Raw genomic sequence first — 24,491 nt, 5'->3', positions numbered from 1 at the left:
CTTTCACATCATATTCATCTCAGCACAACTAAAACATGCTGACTGACCTCAGAGTTTCAAGTTTACATCCTGGACTCTCCAGGAAACCACACAGATGCTTCACTCCTGGATCCTGCAGGTTGTTGTTCCAGCTCAGGTCCAGCTCTCTCAGATGGGAGGGGTTGGACTTCAGTGCTGCTGCCAGATAATCACAGCTGATCTCTGACAAACCACAGTCCTTCAATCTGTATAAAGAATGAAAGATGTAAGTTTATTAGACAAAGTGCTTGAAATCATTCAGTGTTTCATCATCTGTTCAGAGCTGAAGAAGGTTCAGAATGTAGAAGTTTAGAAAATGGAAACTCCAAACAGCTGAAGCCAACAGGAAGCAGCTTCAAACAAACACAACAAGAGAAAAAACTCTGAATGTTTCACATTAAAGTCGTACATTTCTCATAAAAACAGGACAAAGACTTGAAAAAGTCGTGTTTTTCCTTCCAGGAACCACATGGCTTCACTTTTAAAGGTGAAGTGTGACAGAAATGGACATATTTGAAGTCCAACACCTTTTTCCAGTCACATTATTAAAGCAGACAAACTACAAGCTCATTTTCATTCCAACAAGTCATCTTCTGACCTGGACTAACAACACTGGTCTCTATGTGCAGCTGGCTGTGAGACCAGTGCTCAGGGAGCGTCTACAAAGTGCAACACTGAAAGAACATCACACACTCATTTGCTTCCAGCACTTTCACACAAACATCTACTGTCATTATTGTCACCAAACTCTGTGGATCCTTTATTGCAAATTCAAATGGGATCAAATGGTCAGACAAAAGAGGGTTATGAGGAAATATGATGAAATGTTGTGTATTAGCAGCAACTTATTGAATCTTTTTCCTCAGAAACCAAACAAAATGATTGACAAACATGTTTTTACAAACTCAGTGTTGGACTTGGATCAGCAGGATAAGCTGATGTTTAAAGGCATTTGAGTCTCGCTGTATGAGAGTCCAGTTCTTACTCAATATTTATGGATGATGTTCTTTCAGTGTTGCACTTTGTCGACGCTCCCTGAGCCTCACAGCCAGCTGCACATGGACCAGCTGACATTACCCAGCATTAGAGGCGGCTGTAAAAAATTCATGTTCCCATTTAAATGGTTTTAATTTGAATAAAACGATGTTGATTCATTCAATCCTGAATCGATGTTTAATATAAATGTATTTTGCCAGAATCTCAGGTTAAAGCTCACAAACTATTTCAACAAGCAGCAAACAGCTAAAACAGTAAATGAGAGCAGCTAAACACACAAAGATGGAAACACAGAGCGTGGATCGTTCACTCCACGGCACGTACACGGACACGCCGTCGGGGCTGAAAGTGGACAGCTCACAGATCCTGAAGCTGCAGGTTTCATCTGTCTCCAACCAAAACTGAGTGAAGCAGCAGCAAAAGAAGATCCAAACTCTGCTTCACGTTTGATCAATATGCTCATGAATTCTCTCTGACTTTGGCTGTTCCTGCCTGCACAGCTCTCTCTCTCAGTGTACTCCAAGAACAGCTTCAAACATCTGTTTCTGCATCATTCACTGTTTATTAGCCACCAGTCTGCTGTTGTGTTCAGTGCTGTCGGCCTCTGACAGTAAAGCCTCATTTCTGCTGTTCCATGGAAACTTTTTAAAATGATGACAGATTACAAACTCTCAGCTGTGTCTGTAATCAAACCTCTGTAACTTTGCTTCACTTCAGCAGCATCAGCTCATGTTCACATGTTGCTTCATGGTTTGCTTCAGTTTTTGATCGACTGCAGAATATTTTGAAGGTTATCTGCTATAAAAAGCCAGAAGAGGAAAATCTGCTTCATGTGTTTCTGTTTGATCCTCAGTGACTTTGACACAAAGGCCTCTGCTGTGATGATCACACCTCTGATCAAGTCTCACAGTGTCACAACTGATAAATGATCAGAGTTAGAATATTTCTGACTGTCTGCTGTGTGCCGTGACCTTTGACCTGCTAAAGACAGTCAGCTGTGGATTATTCATTGTTGTGTCTGATACTTAGAACTGTGAGGAAGAAGCTACACAGTTAATCAGGGTCCCCTCTCTCTGAATCAGGAAAGGTGGGCAGGCCGCGTGTGGGCCGCGGGCCATACGTTGAGTATCACTGTTTGAAATGTGAACATTGTTCTGCTGCAGTCAATGGACTAAACCAGAGAAGAAGAAAACAGACTTTACCATGAAGATCCTCAGTGTGGATCAGTATAATATCAGCCTGATGTCTGCAGTTTAGTGTCAGCACAACTTTCACATCATATTCATCTCAGCACAACTAAAACATGCTGACTGACCTCAGAGTTTCAAGTTTACATCCTGGACTCTCCAGGAAACCACACAGATGCTTCACTCCTGGATCCTGCAGCTTGTTCTTAGTTGAAGAAGAGGAGGAGTCACTACTCAGGTCCAGCTCTCTCAGATGGGAGGGGTTGGACTTCAGTGCTGCTGCCAGATAATCACAGCTGATCTCTGACAAACCACAGTCCTTCAATCTGTATAAAGAATGAAAGATGTAAGTTTATTAGACAAAGTGCTTGAAATCATTCAGTGTTTCATCATCTGTTCAGAGCTGAAGAAGGTTCAGAATGTAGAAGTTTAGAAAATGGAAACTCCAAACAGCTGAAGCCAACAGGAAGCAGCTTCAAACAAACACAACAAGAGAAAAAACTCTGAATGTTTCACATTAAAGTCGTACATTTCTCATAAAAACAGGACAAAGACTTGAAAAAGTCGTGTTTTTCCTTCCAGGAACCACATGGCTTCACTTTTAAAGGTGAAGTGTGACAGAAATGGACATATTTGAAGTCCAACACCTTTTTCCAGTCACATTATTAAAGCAGACAAACTACAAGCTCATTTTCATTCCAACAAGTCATCTTCTGACCTGGACTAACAACACTGGTCTCTATGTGCAGCTGGCTGTGAGACCAGTGCTCAGGGAGCGTCTACAAAGTGCAACACTGAAAGAACATCACACACTCATTTGCTTCCAGCACTTTCACACAAACATCTACTGTCATTATTGTCACCAAACTCTGTGGATCCTTTATTGCAAATTCAAATGGGATCAAATGGTCAGACAAAAGAGGGTTATGAGGAAATATGATGAAATGTTGTGTATTAGCAGCAACTTATTGAATCTTTTTCCTCAGAAACCAAACAAAATGATTGACAAACATGTTTTTACAAAGTCAGTGTTGGACTTGGATCAGCAGGATAAGCTGATGTTTAAAGGCATTTGAGTCTCGCTGTATGAGAGTCCAGTTCTTACTCAATATTTATGGATGAATGAAACAGAGACTGCAGCAAACAGAGACTGCAGCGTGTTGTGCGCTCTGCTGAGAAGGTGATTGGCTGCAGACTCCCATCTCTGCAGGACCTATACACCTCCAGGACACTGGGGCGTGCAGCTCGGATCTCAGCTGACCCTTCTCACCCTGGACACAGTCTGTTTGACCTGCTCCCCTCAGGCAGGAGGCTCCGGTCCATTCGCACCAGAACCTCTCGCCATAAGAACAGTTTCTTCCCCTCTGCTGTCGGACACATGAACAATAACCATATGACTGTTCCCATCACTAACACATGACCCTACGCTGTGTTCACTGCATCATTCCATGTTTGGCACTGATCACCACCTGCACTCATGTATATATCTTTCAACATAGCACTCTTAATTCTTATTCTCATGTATATATCTCATGCACATATCTCCCCACGTAGCACTTTTAATTCTTATCCCTACTTTTATTTTTTTCCATGTCTATTTAAGTGCTATTTATGACACTATGTTTGCACTGAAGCACCGCAGCAATTTCCTAATGTTGTAAACCTGCTCAACATTTGGCAATAAACCCCATTCTGATTCTGATTCTGATTCTGATGATGTTCTTTCAGTGTTGCACTTTGTAGACGCTCCCTGAGCCTCACAGCCAGCTGCACATGGACCAGCTGACATTACCCAGCATTAGAGGCGGCTGTAAAAAATTCATGTTCCCATTTAAATGGTTTTAATTTGAATAAAACGATGTTGATTCATTCAATCCTGAATCGATGTTTAATATAAATGTATTTTGCCAGAATCTCAGGTTAAAGCTCACAAACTATTTCAACAAGCAGCAAACAGCTAAAACAGTAAATGAGAGCAGCTAAACACACAAAGATGGAAACACAGAGCGTGGATCGTTCACTCGACGGCACGTACACGGACACGCCGTCGGGGCTGAAAGTGGACAGCTCACAGATCCTGAAGCTGCAGGTTTCATCTGTCTCCAACCAAAACTGAGTGAAGCAGCAGCAAAAGAAGATCCAAACTCTGCTTCACGTTTGATAAATATGCTCATGAATTCTCTCTGACTTTGGCTGTTCCTGCCTGCACAGCTCTCTCTCTCTCAGTGTACTCCAAGAACAGCTTCAAACATCTGTTTCTGCATCATTCACTGTTTATTAGCCACCAGTCTGCTGTTGTGTTCAGTGCTGTCGGCCTCTGACAGTAAAGCCTCATTTCTGCTGTTCCATGGAAACTTTTTAAAATGATGACAGATTACAAACTCTCAGCTGTGTCTGTAATCAAACCTCTGTAACTTTGCTTCACTTCAGCAGCATCAGCTCATGTTCACATGTTGCTTCATGGTTTGCTTCAGTTTTTGATCGACTGCAGAATATTTTGAAGGTTATCTGCTATAAAAAGCCAGAAGAGGAAAATCTGCTTCATGTGTTTCTGTTTGATCCTCAGTGACTTTGACACAAAGGCCTCTGCTGTGATGATCACACCTCTGATCAAGTCTCACAGTGTCACAACTGATAAATGATCAGAGTTAGAATATTTCTGACTGTCTGCTGTGTGCCGTGACCTTTGACCTGCTAAAGACAGTCAGCTGTGGATTATTCATTGTTGTGTCTGATACTTAGAACTGTGAGGAAGAAGCTACACAGTTAATCAGGGTCCCCTCTCTCTGAATCAGGAAAGGTGGGCAGGCCGCGTGTGGGCCGCGGGCCATACGTTGAGTATCACTGTTTGAAATGTGAACATTGTTCTGCTGCAGTCAATGGACTAAACCAGAGAAGAAGAAAACAGACTTTACCATGAAGATCCTCAGTGTGGATCAGTATAATATCAGCCTGATGTCTGCAGTTTAGTGTCAGCACAACTTTCACATCATATTCATCTCAGCACAACTAAAACATGCTGACTGACCTCAGAGTTTCAAGTTTACATCCTGGACTCTCCAGGAAACCACACAGATGCTTCACTCCTGGATCCTGCAGGTTGTAGTTCCTGCTCAGGTCCAGCTCTCTCAGATGGGAGGGGTTGGACTTCAGTGCTGCTGCCAGATAATCACAGCTGATCTCTGACAAACCACAGCTCCTCAATCTGTATAAAGAATGAAAGATGTAAGTTTATTAGACAAAGTGCTTGAAATCATTCAGTGTTTCATCATCTGTTCAGAGCTGAAGAAGGTTCAGAATGTAGAAGTTTAGAAAATGGAAACTCCAAACAGCTGAAGCCAACAGGAAGCAGCTTCAAACAAACACAACAAGAGAAAAAACTCTGAATGTTTCACATTAAAGTCGTACATTTCTCATAAAAACAGGACAAAGACTTGAAAAAGTCGTGTTTTTCCTTCCAGGAACCACATGGCTTCACTTTTAAAGGTGAAGTGTGACAGAAATGGACATATTTGAAGTCAAACACCTTTTTCCAGTCACATTATTAAAGCAGACAAACTACAAGCTCATTTTCATTCCAACAAGTCATCTTCTGACCTGGACTAACAACACTGGTCTCTATGTGCAGCTGGCTGTGAGACCAGTGCTCAGGGAGCGTCTACAAAGTGCAACACTGAAAGAACATCACACACTCATTTGCTTCCAGCACTTTCACACAAACATCTACTGTCATTATTGTCACCAAACTCTGTGGATCCTTTATTGCAAATTCAAATGGGATCAAATGGTCAGACAAAAGAGGGTTATGAGGAAATATGATGAAATGTTGTGTATTAGCAGCAACTTATTGAATCTTTTTCCTCAGAAACCAAACAAAATGATTGACAAACATGTTTTTACAAAGTCAGTGTTGGACTTGGATCAGCAGGATAAGCTGATGTTTAAAGGCATTTGAGTCTCGCTGTATGAGAGTCCAGTTCTTACTCAATATTTATGGATGATGTTCTTTCAGTGTTGCACTTTGTAGACGCTCCCTGAGCCTCACAGCCAGCTGCACATGGACCAGCTGACATTACCCAGCATTAGAGGCGGCTGTAAAAAATTCATGTTCCCATTTAAATGGTTTTAATTTGAATAAAACGATGTTGATTCATTCAATCCTGAATCGATGTTTAATATAAATGTATTTTGCCAGAATCTCAGGTTAAAGCTCACAAACTATTTCAACAAGCAGCAAACAGCTAAAACAGTAAATGAGAGCAGCTAAACACACAAAGATGGAAACACAGAGCGTGGATCGTTCACTCGACGGCACGTACACGGACACGCCGTCGGGGCTGAAAGTGGACAGCTCACAGATCCTGAAGCTGCAGGTTTCATCTGTCTCCAACCAAAACTGAGTGAAGCAGCAGCAAAAGAAGATCCAAACTCTGCTTCACGTTTGATAAATATGCTCATGAATTCTCTCTGACTTTGGCTGTTCCTGCCTGCACAGCTCTCTCTCTCTCTCAGTGTACTCCAAGAACAGCTTCAAACATCTGTTTCTGCATCATTCACTGTTTATTAGCCACCAGTCTGCTGTTGTGTTCAGTGCTGTCGGCCTCTGACAGTAAAGCCTCATTTCTGCTGTTCCATGGAAACTTTTTAAAATGATGACAGATTACAAACTCTCAGCTGTGTCTGTAATCAAACCTCTGTAACTTTGCTTCACTTCAGCAGCATCAGCTCATGTTCACATGTTGCTTCATGGTTTGCTTCAGTTTTTGATGGACTGCAGAATATTTTGAAGGTTATCTGCTATAAAAAGCCAGAAGAGGAAAATCTGCTTCATGTGTTTCTGTTTGATCCTCAGTGACTTTGACACAAAGGCCTCTGCTGTGATGATCACACCTCTGATCAAGTCTCACAGTGTCACAACTGATAAATGATCAGAGTTAGAATATTTCTGACTGTCTGCTGTGTGCCGTGACCTTTGACCTGCTAAAGACAGTCAGCTGTGGATTATTCATTGTTGTGTCTGATACTTAGAACTGTGAGGAAGAAGCTACACAGTTAATCAGGGTCCCCTCTCTCTGAATCAGGAAAGGTGGGCAGGCCGCGTGTGGGCCGCGGGCCATACGTTGAGTATCACTGTTTGAAATGTGAACATTGTTCTGCTGCAGTCAATGGACTAAACCAGAGAAGAAGAAAACAGACTTTACCATGAAGATCCTCAGTGTGGATCAGTATAATATCAGCCTGATGTCTGCAGTTTAGTGTCAGCACAACTTTCACATCATATTCATCTCAGCACAACTAAAACATGCTGACTGACCTCAGAGTTTCAGGTTTACATCCTGGACTCTCCAGGAAACCACACAGATGCTTCACTCCTGGATCCTGCAGGTTGTTCCAGCTCAGCTCCAGCTCTCTCAGATGGGAGGGGTTGGACTTCAGTGCTGCTGCCAGATAATCACAGCTGATCTCTGACAAATCACAGTCCTTCAAGCTGTATAAAGAATGAAAGATGTAAGTTTATTAGACAAAGTGCTTGAAATCATTCAGTGTTTCATCATCTGTTCAGAGCTGAAGAAGGTTCAGAATGTAGAAGTTTAGAAAATGGAAACTCCAAACAGCTGAAGCCAACAGGAAGCAGCTTCAAACAAACACAACAAGAGAAAAAACTCTGAATGTTTCACATTAAAGTCGTACATTTCTCATAAAAACAGGACAAAGACTTGAAAAAGTCGTGTTTTTCCTTCCAGGAACCACATGGCTTCACTTTTAAAGGTGAAGTGTGACAGAAATGGACATATTTGAAGTCCAACACCTTTTTCCAGTCACATTATTAAAGCAGACAAACTACAAGCTCATTTTCATTCCAACAAGTCATCTTCTGACCTGGACTAACAACACTGGTCTCTATGTGCAGCTGGCTGTGAGACCAGTGCTCAGGGAGCGTCTACAAAGTGCAACACTGAAAGAACATCACACACTCATTTGCTTCCAGCACTTTCACACAAACATCTACTGTCATTATTGTCACCAAACTCTGTGGATCCTTTATTGCAAATTCAAATGGGATCAAATGGTCAGACAAAAGAGGGTTATGAGGAAATATGATGAAATGTTGTGTATTAGCAGCAAGTTATTGAATCTTTTTCCTCAGAAACCAAACAAAATGATTGACAAACATGTTTTTACAAACTCAGTGTTGGACTTGGATCAGCAGGATAAGCTGATGTTTAAAGGCATTTGAGTCTCGCTGTATGAGAGTCCAGTTCTTACTCAATATTTATGGATGATGTTCTTTCAGTGTTGCACTTTGTAGACGCTCCCTGAGCCTCACAGCCAGCTGCACATGGACCAGCTGACATTACCCAGCATTAGAGGCGGCTGTAAAAAATTCATGTTCCCATTTAAATGGTTTTAATTTGAATAAAACGATGTTGATTCATTCAATCCTGAATCGATGTTTAATATAAATGTATTTTGCCAGAATCTCAGGTTAAAGCTCACAAACTATTTCAACAAGCAGCAAACAGATAAAACAGTAAATGAGAGCAGCTAAACACACAAAGATGGAAACACAGAGCGTGGATCGTTCACTCGACGGCACGTACACGGACACGCCGTCGGGGCTGAAAGTGGACAGCTCACAGATCCTGAAGCTGCAGGTTTCATCTGTCTCCAACCAAAACTGAGTGAAGCAGCAGCAAAAGAAGATCCAAACTCTGCTTCACGTTTGATCAATATGCTCATGAATTCTCTCTGACTTTGGCTGTTCCTGCCTGCACAGCTCTCTCTCTCTCAGTGTACTCCAAGAACAGCTTCAAACATCTGTTTCTGCATCATTCACTGTTTATTAGCCACCAGTCTGCTGTTGTGTTCAGTGCTGTCGGCCTCTGACAGTAAAGCCTCATTTCTGCTGTTCCATGGAAACTTTTTAAAATGATGACAGATTACAAACTCTCAGCTGTGTCTGTAATCAAACCTCTGTAACTTTGCTTCACTTCAGCAGCATCAGCTCATGTTCACATGTTGCTTCATGGTTTGCTTCAGTTTTTGATCGACTGCAGAATATTTTGAAGGTTATCTGCTATAAAAAGCCAGAAGAGGAAAATCTGCTTCATGTGTTTCTGTTTGATCCTCAGTGACTTTGACACAAAGGCCTCTGCTGTGATGATCACACCTCTGATCAAGTCTCACAGTGTCACAACTGATAAATGATCAGAGTTAGAATATTTCTGACTGTCTGCTGTGTGCCGTGACCTTTGACCCTCTAAAGACAGTCAGCTGTGGATTATTCATTGTTGTGTCTGATACTTAGAACTGTGAGGAAGAAGCTACACAGTTAATCAGGGTCCCCTCTCTCTGAATCAGGAAAGGTGGGCAGGCCGCGTGTGGGCCGCGGGCCATACGTTGAATATCACTGTTTGAAATGTGAACATTGTTCTGCTGCAGTCAATGGACTAAACCAGAGAAGAAGAAAACAGACTTTACCATGAAGATCCTCAGTGTGGATCAGTATAATATCAGCCTGATGTCTGCAGTTTAGTGTCAGCACAACTTTCACATCATATTCATCTCAGCACAACTAAAACATGCTGACTGACCTCAGAGTTTCAAGTTTACATCCTGGACTCTCCAGGAAACCACACAGATGCTTCACTCCTGGATCCTGCAGGTTGTTCTTAGTTGAAGAAGAGGAGTCATTACCCAGCTCCAGCTTTCTCAGATGGGAGGGGTTGGACTTCAGTGCTGCTGCCAGATAATCACAGCTGATCTCTGACAAACCACAGCGCTCCAATCTGTATAAAGAATGAAAGATGTAAGTTTATTAGACAAAGTGCTTGAAATCATTCAGTGTTTCATCATCTGTTCAGAGCTGAAGAAGGTTCAGAATGTAGAAGTTTAGAAAATGGAAACTCCAAACAGCTGAAGCCAACAGGAAGCAGCTTCAAACAAACACAACAAGAGAAAAAACTCTGAATGTTTCACATTAAAGTCGAACATTTCTAACAAGAGTGTTTTAAAGACAGCGTCACTGATGATCATCTTCTGCCCAGTAAAACTTTGGTTTTCCTCATGTGAGTGTTAATGATGCACAAAGACTGTGAGTACAAAGAGGGAGCGAGGAGGATGACAGAGAGATGGTACAGGAGCATCAAGAACCCGGCGAGGAAATGAGCAGAAGGACTTTGGAGCCTGTTGGATTGAAGCTTTCACAGAGACGTGTTTGACTGGACACCACCAGGACAGACTTTTAATCCCAGGATTTGGATGAGCTTTCTGTCTTTATGTTCACAAATGATGCTGTAACTCTGTGACTGTCCTGGAACTGTCAGCAGTATGGTTACGTCCTTTTGACCTGAGTTTCCACAGCTCTTATAACAGCAGTGTACATTGACCTGCAGGCACACGCTGCCTCTGCTTCAGCTCTGTTTATGAAGCACAAACTGCAGGAACCAAACTCAGACTGGCTCACTTCAATCATGTCTGCTTACAAAGACACTTTGAAACTCTTATCAGTATGTTTCCTGTCCTACTAGGACGGATCAAACTCTGGACCTTTGTTGTGGATCAGTGAAGGATGCTTAGAAATCCCTCCTGCTGCCTGAGCTTGAACATCATCAGCACTTTAACACTGAGCAGAGGGACGTGGAAAAGGCCTTCTGTCTTTATCTGACTCAACTGTTTCCTTATGTGGGCTGAAGAAAACACCGTTGTAGACTGTATTTATATGAAACATGTATATTTAATGCATTTAATGTATTTGAACCATATTTAATGCATATTACAGGATGTAACAGCTGCATATGTGTCAACAATAATGGCTTTGATTTTGCCCCCTATGAACATTTCTGTAGCTCCGCCCCTGCAGCAAACGTGTGTGAGAGCAGCCACGGCCCGCTCCTCCATGGTTTCGTTCACACTCATCTCATACTGAACACACACACTTTGTAGGAATCATCAGTACTTTGACTGTTTCTCAGGTTAGCTTCAGGTTAGCCATTTAGCATTTCTCCAGTCTGAGTCACAGAGCGTCACATGACGTGACAGAAGCTGATTGGTCAGCTGCAGTGATGGTGGTGGAGCAGCATTAATGATGATGCTGTAGAACAACAGGAACACGGGGATATCAGATTGTTAGTGGGTTTAGTCATTCCTGCTGCACTTTGTCCTTCTTATTGAAGTGAGCTGCTGAGAGCTCACACTGTTCTCTGTAGAAACTTCTGCTTCATCTCTGCCTCTTTTCTTCATCCTCCACCTCTCTTTTCTCTACTTCGGTGTTCTGCAGCCACAGAGCCTCACAGCCGTTAGCACGCCCATACCTGAGCAGCTAGCATTACCCAGCATGCCGTGCAACAGTGTCAGTTTGTAAATGTGCAAGAATTCCTGCTCCAAACTGTTTCACAGAGTGCTGTGTGCCGTGACCTTTGACCTGCTAAAGACAGTCAGCTGTGGATTATTCATTGTTGTGTCTGATACTTAGAACTGTGAGGAAGAAGCTACACAGTTAATCAGGGTCCCCTCTCTCTGAATCAGGAAAGGTGGGCAGGCCGCGTGTGGGCCGCGGGCCATACGTTGAGCATCACTGTTTGAAATGTGAACATTGTTCTGCTGCAGTCAATGGACTAAACCAGAGAAGAAGAAAACAGACTTTACCATGAAGATCCTCAGTGTGGATCAGTATAATATCAGCCTGATGTCTGCAGTTTAGTGTCAGCACAACTTTCACATCATATTCATCTCAGCACAACTAAAACATGCTGACTGACCTCAGAGTTTCAAATCGACATCGTGGATTCTCCAGGAAACCACACAGATGCTTCACTCCTGAATCCTTCAGGTTGCTGTAGGTTCCACTCAGGTCCACCTCTGTGGGATACGAGGGGTTGGACTTCAGTGCTGCTGCCAGATAATCAAGGCCAATATCTGACAAACCACAGACACTGTATAAAGAATGAAAGATGTAAGTTTATTAGACAAAGAGCTTGAAATCATTCAGTGTTTCATCATCTGTTCAGAGCTGAAGAAGGTTCAGAATGTAGAAGTTTAGAAAATGGAAACTCCAAACAGCTGAAGCCAACAGGAAGCAGCTTCAAACAAACACAACAAGAGAAAAAACTCTGAATGTTTCACATTAAAGTCGTACATTTCTCATAAAAACAGGACAAAGACTTGAAAAAGTCGTGTTTTTCCTTCCAGGAACCACATGGCTTCACTTTTAAAGGTGAAGTGTGACAGAAATGGACATATTTGAAGTCCAACACCTTTTTCCAGTCACATTATTAAAGCAGACAAACTACAAGCTCATTTTCATTCCAACAAGTCATCTTCTGACCTGGACTAACAACACTGGTCTCTATGTGCAGCTGGCTGTGAGACCAGTGCTCAGGGAGCGTCTACAAAGTGCAACACTGAAAGAACATCACACACTCATTTGCTTCCAGCACTTTCACACAAACATCTATTGTCATTATTCATGTTCCTGCTCCTGCCGTCCCATTTCAAAAGCCTCGCACTTCCGTCCTTTGCGGTCTTTGAGTACGCGGCCCTTGAGGACCGTTAAGGCTTCAGACCCTGAATTGTGATACAGCCAGTGAGTACTTTCATAGGCTGCATCCTCCTGAGGACCCGGCCTGCCCTGTCACACCTGGAGAAGAGAGACACGTACAGTGGGGCAAAAAAGTATTTAGTCAGCCACCGATTGTGCAAGTTCCCCCACTTAAAATGATGACAGAGGTCAGTAATTTGCACCAGAGGTACACTTCAACTGTGAGAGACAGAATGTGAAAAAAAAATCCATGAATTCACATGGTAGGATTTGTAAAGAATTTATTCGTAAATCAGGGTGGAAAATAAGTATTTGGTCACCTCAAACATGGAAAATCTCTGGCTCTCACAGACCTGTAACGTCTTCTGTAAGACGCTTTTCTGTCCCCCACTCGTTACCTGTATGAATGGCACCTGTTTGAACTCATCATCTGTATAAAAGACACCTGTCCACAGCCTCAAACAGTCAGACTCCAAACTCCGCCATGGCCAAGACCAAAGAGCTTTCGAAGGACACCAGGAAAAGTATTGTAGACCTGCACCAGACTGGGAAGAGTGAATCTACAATAGGCAAGCAGCTTGGTGTGAAAAAATCAACTGTGGGAGCAATCATCAGAAAATGGAAGACATACAAGACCACTGATAATCTCCCTCGATCTGGGGCTCCACGCAAGATCTCATCCCGTGGGGTCAAAATGATCATGAGAACGGTGAGCAAAGATCCCAGAACCACACGGGGGGACCTGGTGAATGACCTGCAGAGAGCTGGGACCAAAGTAACAAAGGTCACCATCAGTAACACACTACAACGGCAGGGAATCAAATCCCGCAGTGCCAGACGTGTTCCGCTGCTGAAGCCAGTGCATGTCCAGGCCCGTCTGAAGTTTGCCAGAGAGCACATGGATGATACAGCAGAGGATTGGGAGAATGTCATGTGGTCAGATGAAACCAAAGTAGAACTTTTTGGTATAAACTCAACTCGTCGTGTTTGGAGGAAGAAGAATACTGAGTTGCATCCCAAGAACACCATACCTACTGTGAAGCATGGGGGTGGAAACATCATGCTATGGGGCTGTTTTTCTGCCAAGGGGACAGGACGACTGATCCGTGTTAAGGACAGAATGAATGGGGCCATGTATCGTGAGATTTTGAGCCAAAACCTCCTTCCATCAGTGAGAACTTTGAAGATGAAACGAGGCTGGGTCTTCCAACATGACAATGATCCAAAACACACCGCCCGGGCAACAAAGGAGTGGCTCCGTAAGAAGCATTTGAAAGTCCTGGAGTGGCCTAGCCAGTCTCCAGACCTCAACCCCATAGAAAATCTGTGGCGGGAGTTTAAAGTCCGTGTTGTTCGGCGACAGCCCCAAAACATCACTGCTCTCGAGAAGATCTGCATGGAGGAATGGGCCAAAATACCAGCTACTGTGTGTGCAAACCTGGTAAAGACCTATAGTAAACGTTTGACCTCTGTTATTGCCAACAAAGGTTATGTTACAAAGTATTGAGTTGCATTTTTGTTATTGACCAAATACTTATTTTCCACCCTGATTTACGAATAAATTCTTTACAAATCCTACCATGTGGATTCATGGATTTTTTTTTCACATTCTGTCTCTCACAGTTGAAGTGTACCTCTGGTGCAAATTACTGACCTCTGTCATCATTTTAGGTGGGGGAACTTGCACAATCGGTGGCTGACTAAATACTTTTTTGCCCCACTGTATGTGAGAATGCTGTTTGTAGATTACAGCTCAGCATTCAATACCATCGTTCCCTCGAAGCTGGACAGGAAACTGCAGGATCTAGGACTGAGCAGCTCCCTTTGCAGCTGGATTCTTAACTTCCTGTCTGACAGATGCCAAGTGGTCAGACTGGGCAGCATCACCTCATCCCCCCTCACACTGAACACTGGTGCTCCACAGGGGTGTGTACTGAGCCCTCTCCTGTACTCACAGGAGAGGGCGGAGTACAGTTTGCGGACGACACTACAGTGGTGGGTCTTACCACCAAAGGTGATGAGACGGCTTACAGGGAGGTGGTCAGCGCCCTGACCCACTGGTGTCAAGCCAACCATCTCACCCTCAACGTCGCAAAGACAAAGGAGGTGATAGTGGACTTCCGGAGGTGCAGAGAAGTACACACCCCCATCACCATCAACGGCGCTTCTGTGGAGAGTGAGCAGCTTCAGCTTCCTTGGTGTACACCTGGCTGACGATCTTACGTGGTCAGTACTAGGGCTGCACGATTTTGCATAAAATGAGAATCACGATTTTTTGGCTTAGAATTGAGATCACGATTCTCTCACGGTTTTCTTTTCCAGTATAAATATTTATTGCACTTATTAACTGCACATCAACTTCGTAACAGTTGAGACTGAACATAAAAACAACAAATGTCTCACGTTATGTTGTATAACAATAGTAATTTGGTAATTTGGAATGGTTTCGCGGGCCAAATGTAATTAGGATAATTGGAGGTGAGCTTCCCTCCCTACAGGACATCTACAGGAAGCGCTGCCTGAGGAAAGCGGGGAGGACCATCAAGGACTCCAGTCCCCCCAGCCATCAACTGTTCAGACTACTTCCATCAGGAAGGAGGTTCTGCAGCATCCGGTCCCCAACCAGCAGACTGAGAGACAGCTTCTTCCACCAGGCCATCAGACTGCTGGACACTTCATAGACACCTCACCTTCACTACTGGAACTTCAACATTATGCACTCCACACTGTATATAAATGCCACTTGTTTTGCACATGTCCAACTACCAACCTCTGTATATTTTATTTTATTGTTTACTCTATTTAATTTCCATATAACTCTCAGATTTAGCCATTCTTCTATTTTGCTTGTTCTTATGTTATTGTATTTTTGCACACCTCTGTTGCTTGTGAAGCTCGCACACAAGAATTTCACTCGCATGTACTGTACCAGTGTACCTGCACATGTGATGTGACAGTCAAAGTGATTTGATTTCAGCCGCCATAACCCCCGCAGTACACTGACTTCATTTACTGAGGTTATATTTATCAGGTTTTTATTTCCTGATGTTCGTATGTGTCCTGCGTGTTTCAGTCGCCAATTCTGAATTATAACTAACATAAAAACATGTTTAAGGAGGAGAGAAAGCAAATAAATCCGATTAACATCTGATCTTTGTGTTTTTGTTCAGTAATCAGCGTGACCTGCGTATAAACGCATAAAAGAGATAACGTTGGTGTTTCATGTAGTAACTGCTGGCTTTAACTGTACAAAGGTTGTTCGACACTATGACACACATACAGACTTCATGATGTTCGGCTAATATTTTAATTGTGAATATTAATCACGAGGGTAAACGGCCCTGTACACCACGGAGCGAGGTCAGCATGTCCACGATATCTTCAGCTCTCTGAGTTAACCCAGAGTTTCCCAGCTGACTAATCTAACTGTCATCTACGAATATGTCACGGCTCATATCAATATGATTTTACAGAAAATCATCCTTTTTACTGCCAACTATTCCAGAGACGTGAAAATCTACAGCATAAAGAACAAAAAATATAGCAGTCTAACGCAACACTGTAACAGAGATGAACCGTCAGTTTGTCGCAGATCAAAGTGGAATGAATGTGATTGGTTGAACAGGTGTCCGTGAGCTGTGTTTTCTGCATTTTCATCAGCGTAAGAGACTCAGCAGCAGATTAGAATAACATTTATACGTTTAATAAATCATAAATCATACACGAAACGATCAAACCTGTTCCGACAGTTTGAGTTTGTGTTCCCTCAGCTGCAGACTCGCTGCTGTTTAAATGTTTGAGAGGAAGATTAGATATAAACAAACGTCAAACATAGACTCAGTCTGCGTTCACATTTGATATGAGGCCAGCACGTACAGTGGCTGTGTCCTGTTTTAAGATCGTATATGTAAAATTGTTGTCTGACCTGGAGTCCGTGGTTACCATGGTTACTGCATAAGCAGCTGTAATGTAAACAGCTGGCACAGCGGAAACCTACCGGCGACATGAGGTTTGTCATTGCAAAAGAACTGTCTGAATGGTTAACTGACGTTAACTTGGATAAATTATAGTTAAGCAGTCTCACAGATAACACCCACGGAGCTGTGTGACTGTTCACCACTACACTGAAATCAGCAGGCTATTACTGAAATACACGTGCTATATCATAAACTATGATATAAATAGGGAGGTCCTATTAACATGTTTAGTTTTACAGGACACCTTCCTGCCTTTAGTCTCATTCATGAGCAGTATTAGTTTTCTTCTAACATCCAGAAGTCTGCATGATGTGTTTCATAGTTTTTAACAAGCCTTTGACAGGTAAACATAACATGACCGAAACACACACAAACAAACAAAAACAATCACACAAATTATATGTTAACCTCGTTTATTTTTAGTTAAGTAAACTCTAAAAATTCCAACAGATCGCTGGTGCTTAGAATACAGTTGAATAACTATTAAAAACCAGATGATGTAATATTTCTGCCCAGGTTGCAGTCTGAACACGCTGTTGCAAGCTCTGCTCCTCTCAGTGGAAATACGCCGTCTCTTTCCTCTTTGTATAAAAACATTTTAAGTCAGTTTAATCTCAAAATTCACTGTTAAATCCAAAACACACCAGATAAAGAAAAGCGAACGGTTCAGTCTAACACAGTGAACCATTAAACTTCAGTAAAACTATGAAGTTATGACGTCTTGATGCATTCTCAATCATCCAGGGAAGTAAGTGAAAAGGGAAAGACCATCTCTGAATCGAGGAGGAGCCTAAGGGTACATCTGTCACCATCTTACATGCTGTGATTGCAGCCGTTCCCCAACTCTCTGTGAATGGGACTCATGGACATTGATCAGTGGTTGTTGATCAATGGCTGTGACAGTTTGCATAATTCTGATTAATGAACTGACCTCCCAGCCCATTGTTCCTTCAGTGGGCTGGTTTCAGTCATTATGCAAATGTACTGTTTATAAGATTGAAACCTGCAGTCAGCTGAGACTGAAGAAGTCACCTGGATGATGACGAAACAAAACGCTACGTCCAGATGAACAGAATCAACTTTTGGAGACATGCAGTTTAACCTCAGCCAAACCGATTTGCTCAGTTGTAAATAAAACAATGAAGTAAACGTGACCCGACAGACAGAACCTGAGTGAATTAAGTCCAGCGTTTAACCACTGAGAGCTAAAACTCAGGTGAGGTTTCAAAGCTGTGTGATTGGACATCAGCTGCTGATGAAGTTGGTTCGCCTATAAAGTGCTCTGTAGGGAAACAAGCTCCAGCAGCTCTGCGCTCGGGGAAAAAACTATATTTACTTATCTTGTGCAGAAAAATGCGCTGACATTGCGTTATATCGAGCACCGGCTGCCCAGTTAAACTGTGACTATCACCAGGTCACGTGGGCGCGTTTCTTGAATTAGCAGCTAAACAGCTGACAGGTGAGGAGGAGGATGCATGCAGGTAAACTGAGGGTCTGTTGAGCTGATCGCTGGTGTCCTGAGAAACACGTCAGCTCGTTCTTTATGTTACAGAAGCACAGAGACACAAGGCGGAAAAAGACGGTGAAAATGAGAATCTGCAAATGCAACATGTGGAACACGGACAGTGGAATATGTAAACAAACTGGGTAACGTAACCCCCCCCAAAAAAACAGTTAAGCTGGAACACCGGGGCTGTGAGCTCGGTGCTCTCTGTCAGCTGACTGTTAGCAGAGCGAGTGAAATCTCTGAAAACATCTGAGCACTTTTGCAAACACGTTCTATGTTGACAACCTGACCAGACGTGTGAAGATTACGCTGCGACATTTGCGGCTAAAACACTGTTAAAAGTGTAGTTGGTGACAGAAAAACAGGATATTTTATAACTTTACACCACCATTGCTGACGGTGATTTGAAATGCATTCTGGAATACCTGGCTGCCCCAAGGCCACACAAGCAATCGATTATCTAGGATCGACCTGTCTTGACTTACTTTGCACGGCAACCAATCAAATGCTAGAGAAGCTGCAGTTAGCATGATGCACTTAGTTTGATGGGTGAGGCTGACAGATAAAATGATTTCAAGTTGAGACATGAAGGGGACAAAAGTGCCAAAATGAATTAAATAAATACATCATTAAATAACTAATTAAAATTGTCAATAATTAATTAAATGTGTCATAAATATTTATTTAATTAATTATTTCCAATTGTAATTAATTATTGCCACATTTAATTATTTAATGGTGTATTTAATTAATTCATTATGGCAGTCCTGGCGTTCCACAGCACCGTGCCATAAGGCAAAAGTGATAACTGGCTCGGGGACCACAACGTTGAAATTTTGGGTCCATGGCCTGGAAACTCCCCAGATCTTAATCCAATTGAGAATTTGTGGTCAATCCTCAAGAAGCGGGTGGAGGAAACAAAAACCCCACTAATTCTGACAAACTCCAAGAAGTGATTATGACAGAATGGGTTGCTGTCAGTCAGGATTTGACTGAGAGCACGCCCAGTCGAATTGCAGAGGTCCTGAAAAAGAAGGGCCAACACTGCAAATACTGACTGTTTGCATAAATGTCATGTAATTGTCGATAAAAGCCTTTGAAACGTATGAAGTGCTTGTCATTATATTTCAGTACATCACAGACACAACTGAAACAAAGATCTAAAAGCAGTTTAGCAGCAAACTTTGTGAAAACTAATATTTGTGTCATTCTCAAAACTTTTTGGCCACGACTGTACTTTCTTCTCACATGTCCATCACTCCTACTCTCGCCTGGATTATTTTTTGGTCAGCAGCTCACTGCTGAGTGACATCTCAGACACTCAGATTCACCTTACAGCTGTCAGCGATCATTCTCCTGGATCTTTAACAATAATACATAAGAAGAACATTCTGCCGAGTAAAAACTGGAGATGAAGACTTTGTTAAATATATTGTTAAATAAGAGTGGACTTAGGAAATACTGAACAAAATACCCCAAAAATTTGAACACAGTAACAAATTTGGTCGATTTCTAGCTAACCAGTTAAAAATAAATAAAGAAAAAACAACTATATGTGCTGTTAAAGATGATCTGGGAACACAATGTATGACCTGAAAGAATGAACAACATTTTTAGGGATTTCTATGAAACTTTATATTCACCACAAATAAACGCGTCTAAAAAAGACATTTATTAGTTTCTTGACAGCGTAACTCTTCCAAAATTACTAGACAGTCAAGCAATGTCAGTGGATTCACCAGGTGACGCCGGGTGAACTCCAGGAAGCCCTGATAAGTATGCCCAATAATAAGGCTCCAGGTCCAGATGGCAGAATTCTACAAAGAATTCTGGACGATTCTGGCACCAGTTTTTTACAGAACGTTGTTGGAAATCAAAGAAAAGGGAAGACTTCCATCAAATATGAATTCTGCAAACATTAGTCTCCTGCTAAAACCAGGCAAAGACCCTGTATATCCCTCAAGCTATCGTCCAATATCACTTATAAATGTAGACCTTAAAATAATCTGCAAAGCTCTCTCAAAGAGATTAGAGAAAATAACCTCACTCTTAATTCATCCTGACCAAACTGGTTTCATAAAAGGTCGGCACTCATCAACAAATACACACAGATTACTTAGTTTCATAGACTACTCATGCAGTAAAAACATCGAAACTACAATATTTTCTTTAGATGCAGAAAAAACGTTTGACAGAGTTAACTGGAAATGTTTATTTCCAACTTTACACAAATTTGGTTTTGGAAACTCTTTCAAAAATATTACACAACAGCTTGTGTCAGAACAAATGACCAAACATCCTCCAGCTTCTGCATTTCTAAATAACAAATCTTGGACTCACCGAGCCTTTCTGCAGTTCCTCACAGCTGGAATCAGTCTCTGTCGTCCCTCTGCTGATGTGTTGTACTTCTGCAGGTCCAACTCATCCAGAACCTCCTCTGACATCTGCAGCATGAAGGCCAGAGCTGAGCACTGGATCATAGTGAGTTTCTTCTTTGATCTGTTCTCTGACTTCAGGAACTCTTGGATCTCCTGGTGTAATGAGAGGTCGTTCATCTCCATCAGACAGTGGAAGATGTTGATGCTTCTGTCAGGAGAGATTTTAAGCTTCTTGTTATTCTTCAGGTTCTTGATGACACTCTGGATGGTTTCTGGACTGTTCTCTGTCTGACCCAGCAGACCTCCTAAGAGTCTCTGGTTGGACTCCAGACAGAGGCCATGAAGGAAGCGAACAAACAGGTCCAGACGACCATTTTTACTCCTGAAGGATTTTGTTAGTGTTTCCATCAAAAAATCATCCAGAGATGACTCTTTGTATTTTATTCCCAGGAAGTTCTTCAGCACCTCTGACTTCCTGTTGGTGAAACAGTGGAACATGTAGACTGCAGCCAGAAACTCCTGGATGCTCAGATGAACAAAGCAGTAGACTGGTTTCTGGAAGATCACACACTCTCTTTTGAAGATCTCTGTACAAACTCCTGAGTACACCGAGGCCTCTGTCACATCCAGACCACACTGCTCCAGGTCTTCTTGGTAGAACATGATGTTTCCTTTCTCCAGATGTTCAAACGCCAGCCTCCCCAGCTTCAGAAGAACTTCCCTGTCAGCCTCCGTCAGCTCCTGTGGACTCGTCTCATGTCCCTCGTGGTACTTGTTCTTCTTCCTCTTTGTCTGAACCAGCAGGAAGTGTGAGTACATGTCAGTCAGGGTCTTGGGCAGCTCTCCTCTCTGCTCTGTAGTCAACATGTGCTCCAGAACTGTAGCAGTGATCCAGCAGAAGACTGGGATACTACACATGATGTGGAGGCTCCTGGATGTCTTCATGTGGGAGATGATTCTGCTGGACAGCTCTTCATCACTGAATCTCCTCCTGAAGTACTCCTCCTTCTGGGCGTCAGTGAAGCCTCGTACTTCTGTTAGCCTGTCAACACATGTAGGAGGGATCTGATTGGCCGCTGCAGGTCGGGAAGTTATCCAGACGAGAGCCGAGGGAAGCAGATTCCCCTGGATGAGGTTTGTCAGCAGCTGGCTGACTGATGACTTCTGTGTGACATCAGACAGCAGCTTCCTGTTGGTGAAATCCAATGAAAGTCTGCTTTCATCCAGGCCGTCAAAGATGAACAAAAGCTGAGAGACAGCCAGCTTCTCTGCTGTGACCTTCTGTAGTGTTGGATGGAAAACATGGAGCAGCTCCAGAAGACTGTACTGCTCATCTCTGATCAGGTTCAGCTCCCTGAATGAAAGCAGAACCACCACACTGACATGTTGGTTCTCCAAGCCCTCTGCCCAGTCTAGAGTGAACTTCTGCACTGAGAAGGTTTTTCCAACACCAGCCACGCCGTTGGTCAGAACCACTCTGATGGGTCTCTGTTGGTCAGGTAAGGCTTTAAAGATGTCCTGGCACCTGATTGGAGTGTCATGGAGGGCGTCCATCTTGGAAGCTGTCTCCAGCTGCCTCACCTCATGTTGGCTATGAACCTCTTCACTCTGTCCCTCTGTGATGTAGAGCTCAGTGTAGATCCTGTTGAGGAGGGTTCTACTTCCTGTTTCATCACTTCCTTCAGTCACACGTTCACATCTCCTCCTCAGACTGATCTTATGTTCATCTAAAACCTCCTGCAGACCAACATCTGCTGAAAGAAAGAAAAACAGACAGAAAACTCTTCAATGTCTGAACAACAACAAGAAGTCCAGTTTTCAGAAATGAGTCCATCAGCAGACAGATGTTCAGTCTTACTTTGTACACAGCTGCTCTGACTGGCTGTCTGCAGTCCAGCTCTGCTTCTGGATCTTTCTCCACACTGGGGACAGGACCAGTCTCCTGATGAAGCAGACTGGTCCCAGTATGAGGAGATGCACTGTCTGCAGAACCAGCGTCCACAGCTGGTAGAGACTGGATCCTTCAGGACGTCCTGACACAAAGCACAGCAGGACAGCTGCTCCTCCTCACAGACACCACTCCTCTTCCTCTTCCTCCCTCTGTGAACACATTTCTTTATCACTAAAATCATTGACTGTCAGTGACAAACATCCAGATTTGATGATACTGTGCAGAAGCTCTGATGGTCACAGAGAAAAGTCAAAGTGGAGAAACTTGTGTTTGAGTTCAGAATCCAAGTTTCCTTTGCTGTTCCTGCCTGTCTTATTAAACACAGAGTGATCAGCCTACAAACTCCACAGTAAAAGCCTTCATCACAGAGCTGATTATGTCCTTCACTGGATGTACTGGAAGTTTGGGATCCATCACTTTCAACTGACCTTTGACCTCCTCTAAAAACTGTGGTGGAGCAGCGGTGTCACATTCAGAGCTTTCAGCTTTATTTTGAAAGAGTTCAGTCATCAGGAAGTGAACTTCTGGGTTCTGATTTCCTTTCTATTCTTTTACAGAAGTGAAGAAGAAGAACTAAAAGCTTTGAAATGATCTGAGTGATATTTTTGAACATTGCCACCAAATTGAGTTCAGCCTCCAGCAGTAACTTTGTTTCATGATGCCTCCCTGATGATGTGATGTTTGATTACAAACCTGTTTATGTGTTAGACATTAATCACATGAACACAGGCAGAAAAAAGAAGCCAATGAAACAAATGACAGAAACGTGTTCATTCACTGCCATGATCCATATTTGATATGTACAGATGTTTGTAAAGAACACGTGTGCAGCGCTTTGTTCTGAGTATCTGCTGTCAGCACACAGTGCAGCAATAACTACAACCACACGTTTCTGTAGATCCTGAACATCAGCCTGGAGGAATCTGACCTCAGGTCTGCACACAGAGGAGCTTCACCTCTGGGATGATGCTGGCTTCAGCTCCTTCTACAATCAGGCAGAAGCTTCTGCACCATCAGGACACAAACAGAGAGGAGCTTCTATCCTCAGACCATCCAAGTCCTAAATCAGAACATGCTCCCCTCATAGCATCACCATCAGGGTTTAAACAGGACCTTACATCATGTTCTTGTCTCACTGTCATATTTCAGATCATACCTGATTCATTATGACGTCACACGCTGCTACACTGATCCTGCTGCTTCATTACTGCTGATATTACTCTGCTCACTCTGTTCAGTTACTCTGTTTACATCACTTTGCTCATTTGCTTTGTTCTGCTTGCACTGCTCTGTCAGTACATGCTGTGCTAATGTGGCACAAAGCACTTTAACATTACATCTGCACAATGTTTCATTATTTCATTTAATGATTGTTTCTAATGTTTTGTCCAGTCACAGGAGCAGCTCAGCACATTTCACTGTGTTGTACGTGTATGACGATGCCTGTGACAAATAAACAGCCTCGGACTCTTCAATCTTCTGCATTTCTTTGGAGATCAGCTCAGTGGCCTGTTGAGACCATCTTTCTATTTCTGATGACTCAGTTCAGATTATTATCCTGATACTTTCTTTTAAAATGTGATGAAATCATTTATCTGATGTTCTGACACAAACACACCAAAACAATCCCAAACAGCACAAACCACCACGTTACACACAGTGTAATAAAAATACAGGCAACTACAAATAAAAACACTTTAAAAATATAAACTAAAATTACAAAGTGGTCACAGAATTTCAAACACCCGTAAATGAGTCAGCAGCTCTCTTACATGGTCAGCTGAGCTCCATGATTGAAGAACATTGTTGCTGCAGGTTCATCACTGAAGACTGGAGGTTTGTCTTTGGACCAGTCACTCCTCACAGACACACAGCTGGATGCTGGAGACTGTGACCTCTGACCTCTGCAAACACAAACACATCACATGAATTACTGA

The 24,491-nt window shown here is 42.8% G+C and overlaps 1 pseudogene across 1 annotated transcript in view; it reads right to left on the bottom strand.

Moving 5' to 3' along the window:
* Positions 1 to 23,345, bottom strand: part of LOC146548226 (NACHT, LRR and PYD domains-containing protein 12-like) — a 242,249-nt pseudogene extending 218,904 nt beyond the window's left edge. Inside the window, exons 1-8 of the transcript XR_014890740.1 lie at positions 23,333 to 23,345; positions 20,566 to 22,636; positions 11,971 to 12,136; positions 9,797 to 9,987; positions 7,516 to 7,689; positions 5,230 to 5,406; positions 2,330 to 2,527; positions 48 to 224 (exon numbers count right to left, since the gene is read on the bottom strand). The product of XR_014890740.1 is annotated as an NACHT, LRR and PYD domains-containing protein 12-like (transcript). The remainder of the gene's footprint in view (positions 1 to 47; positions 225 to 2,329; positions 2,528 to 5,229; positions 5,407 to 7,515; positions 7,690 to 9,796; positions 9,988 to 11,970; positions 12,137 to 20,565; positions 22,637 to 23,332) is intronic.
* Positions 23,346 to 24,491: the final 1,146 nt, after the last annotated feature.

The sequence above is a fragment of the Mchenga conophoros genome, linkage group LG23 (genome assembly GCF_057382185.1).
Source record: "Mchenga conophoros isolate Kocher_MC1m ecotype Shallow Benthic linkage group LG23, M_conophoros_male_GT1.1, whole genome shotgun sequence".
Lineage (NCBI taxonomy): Eukaryota > Metazoa > Chordata > Actinopteri > Cichliformes > Cichlidae > Mchenga > Mchenga conophoros.
Note: the sequence above shows the minus strand (reverse complement) of the source record. Positions and strands in the feature narration are given on the sequence as shown.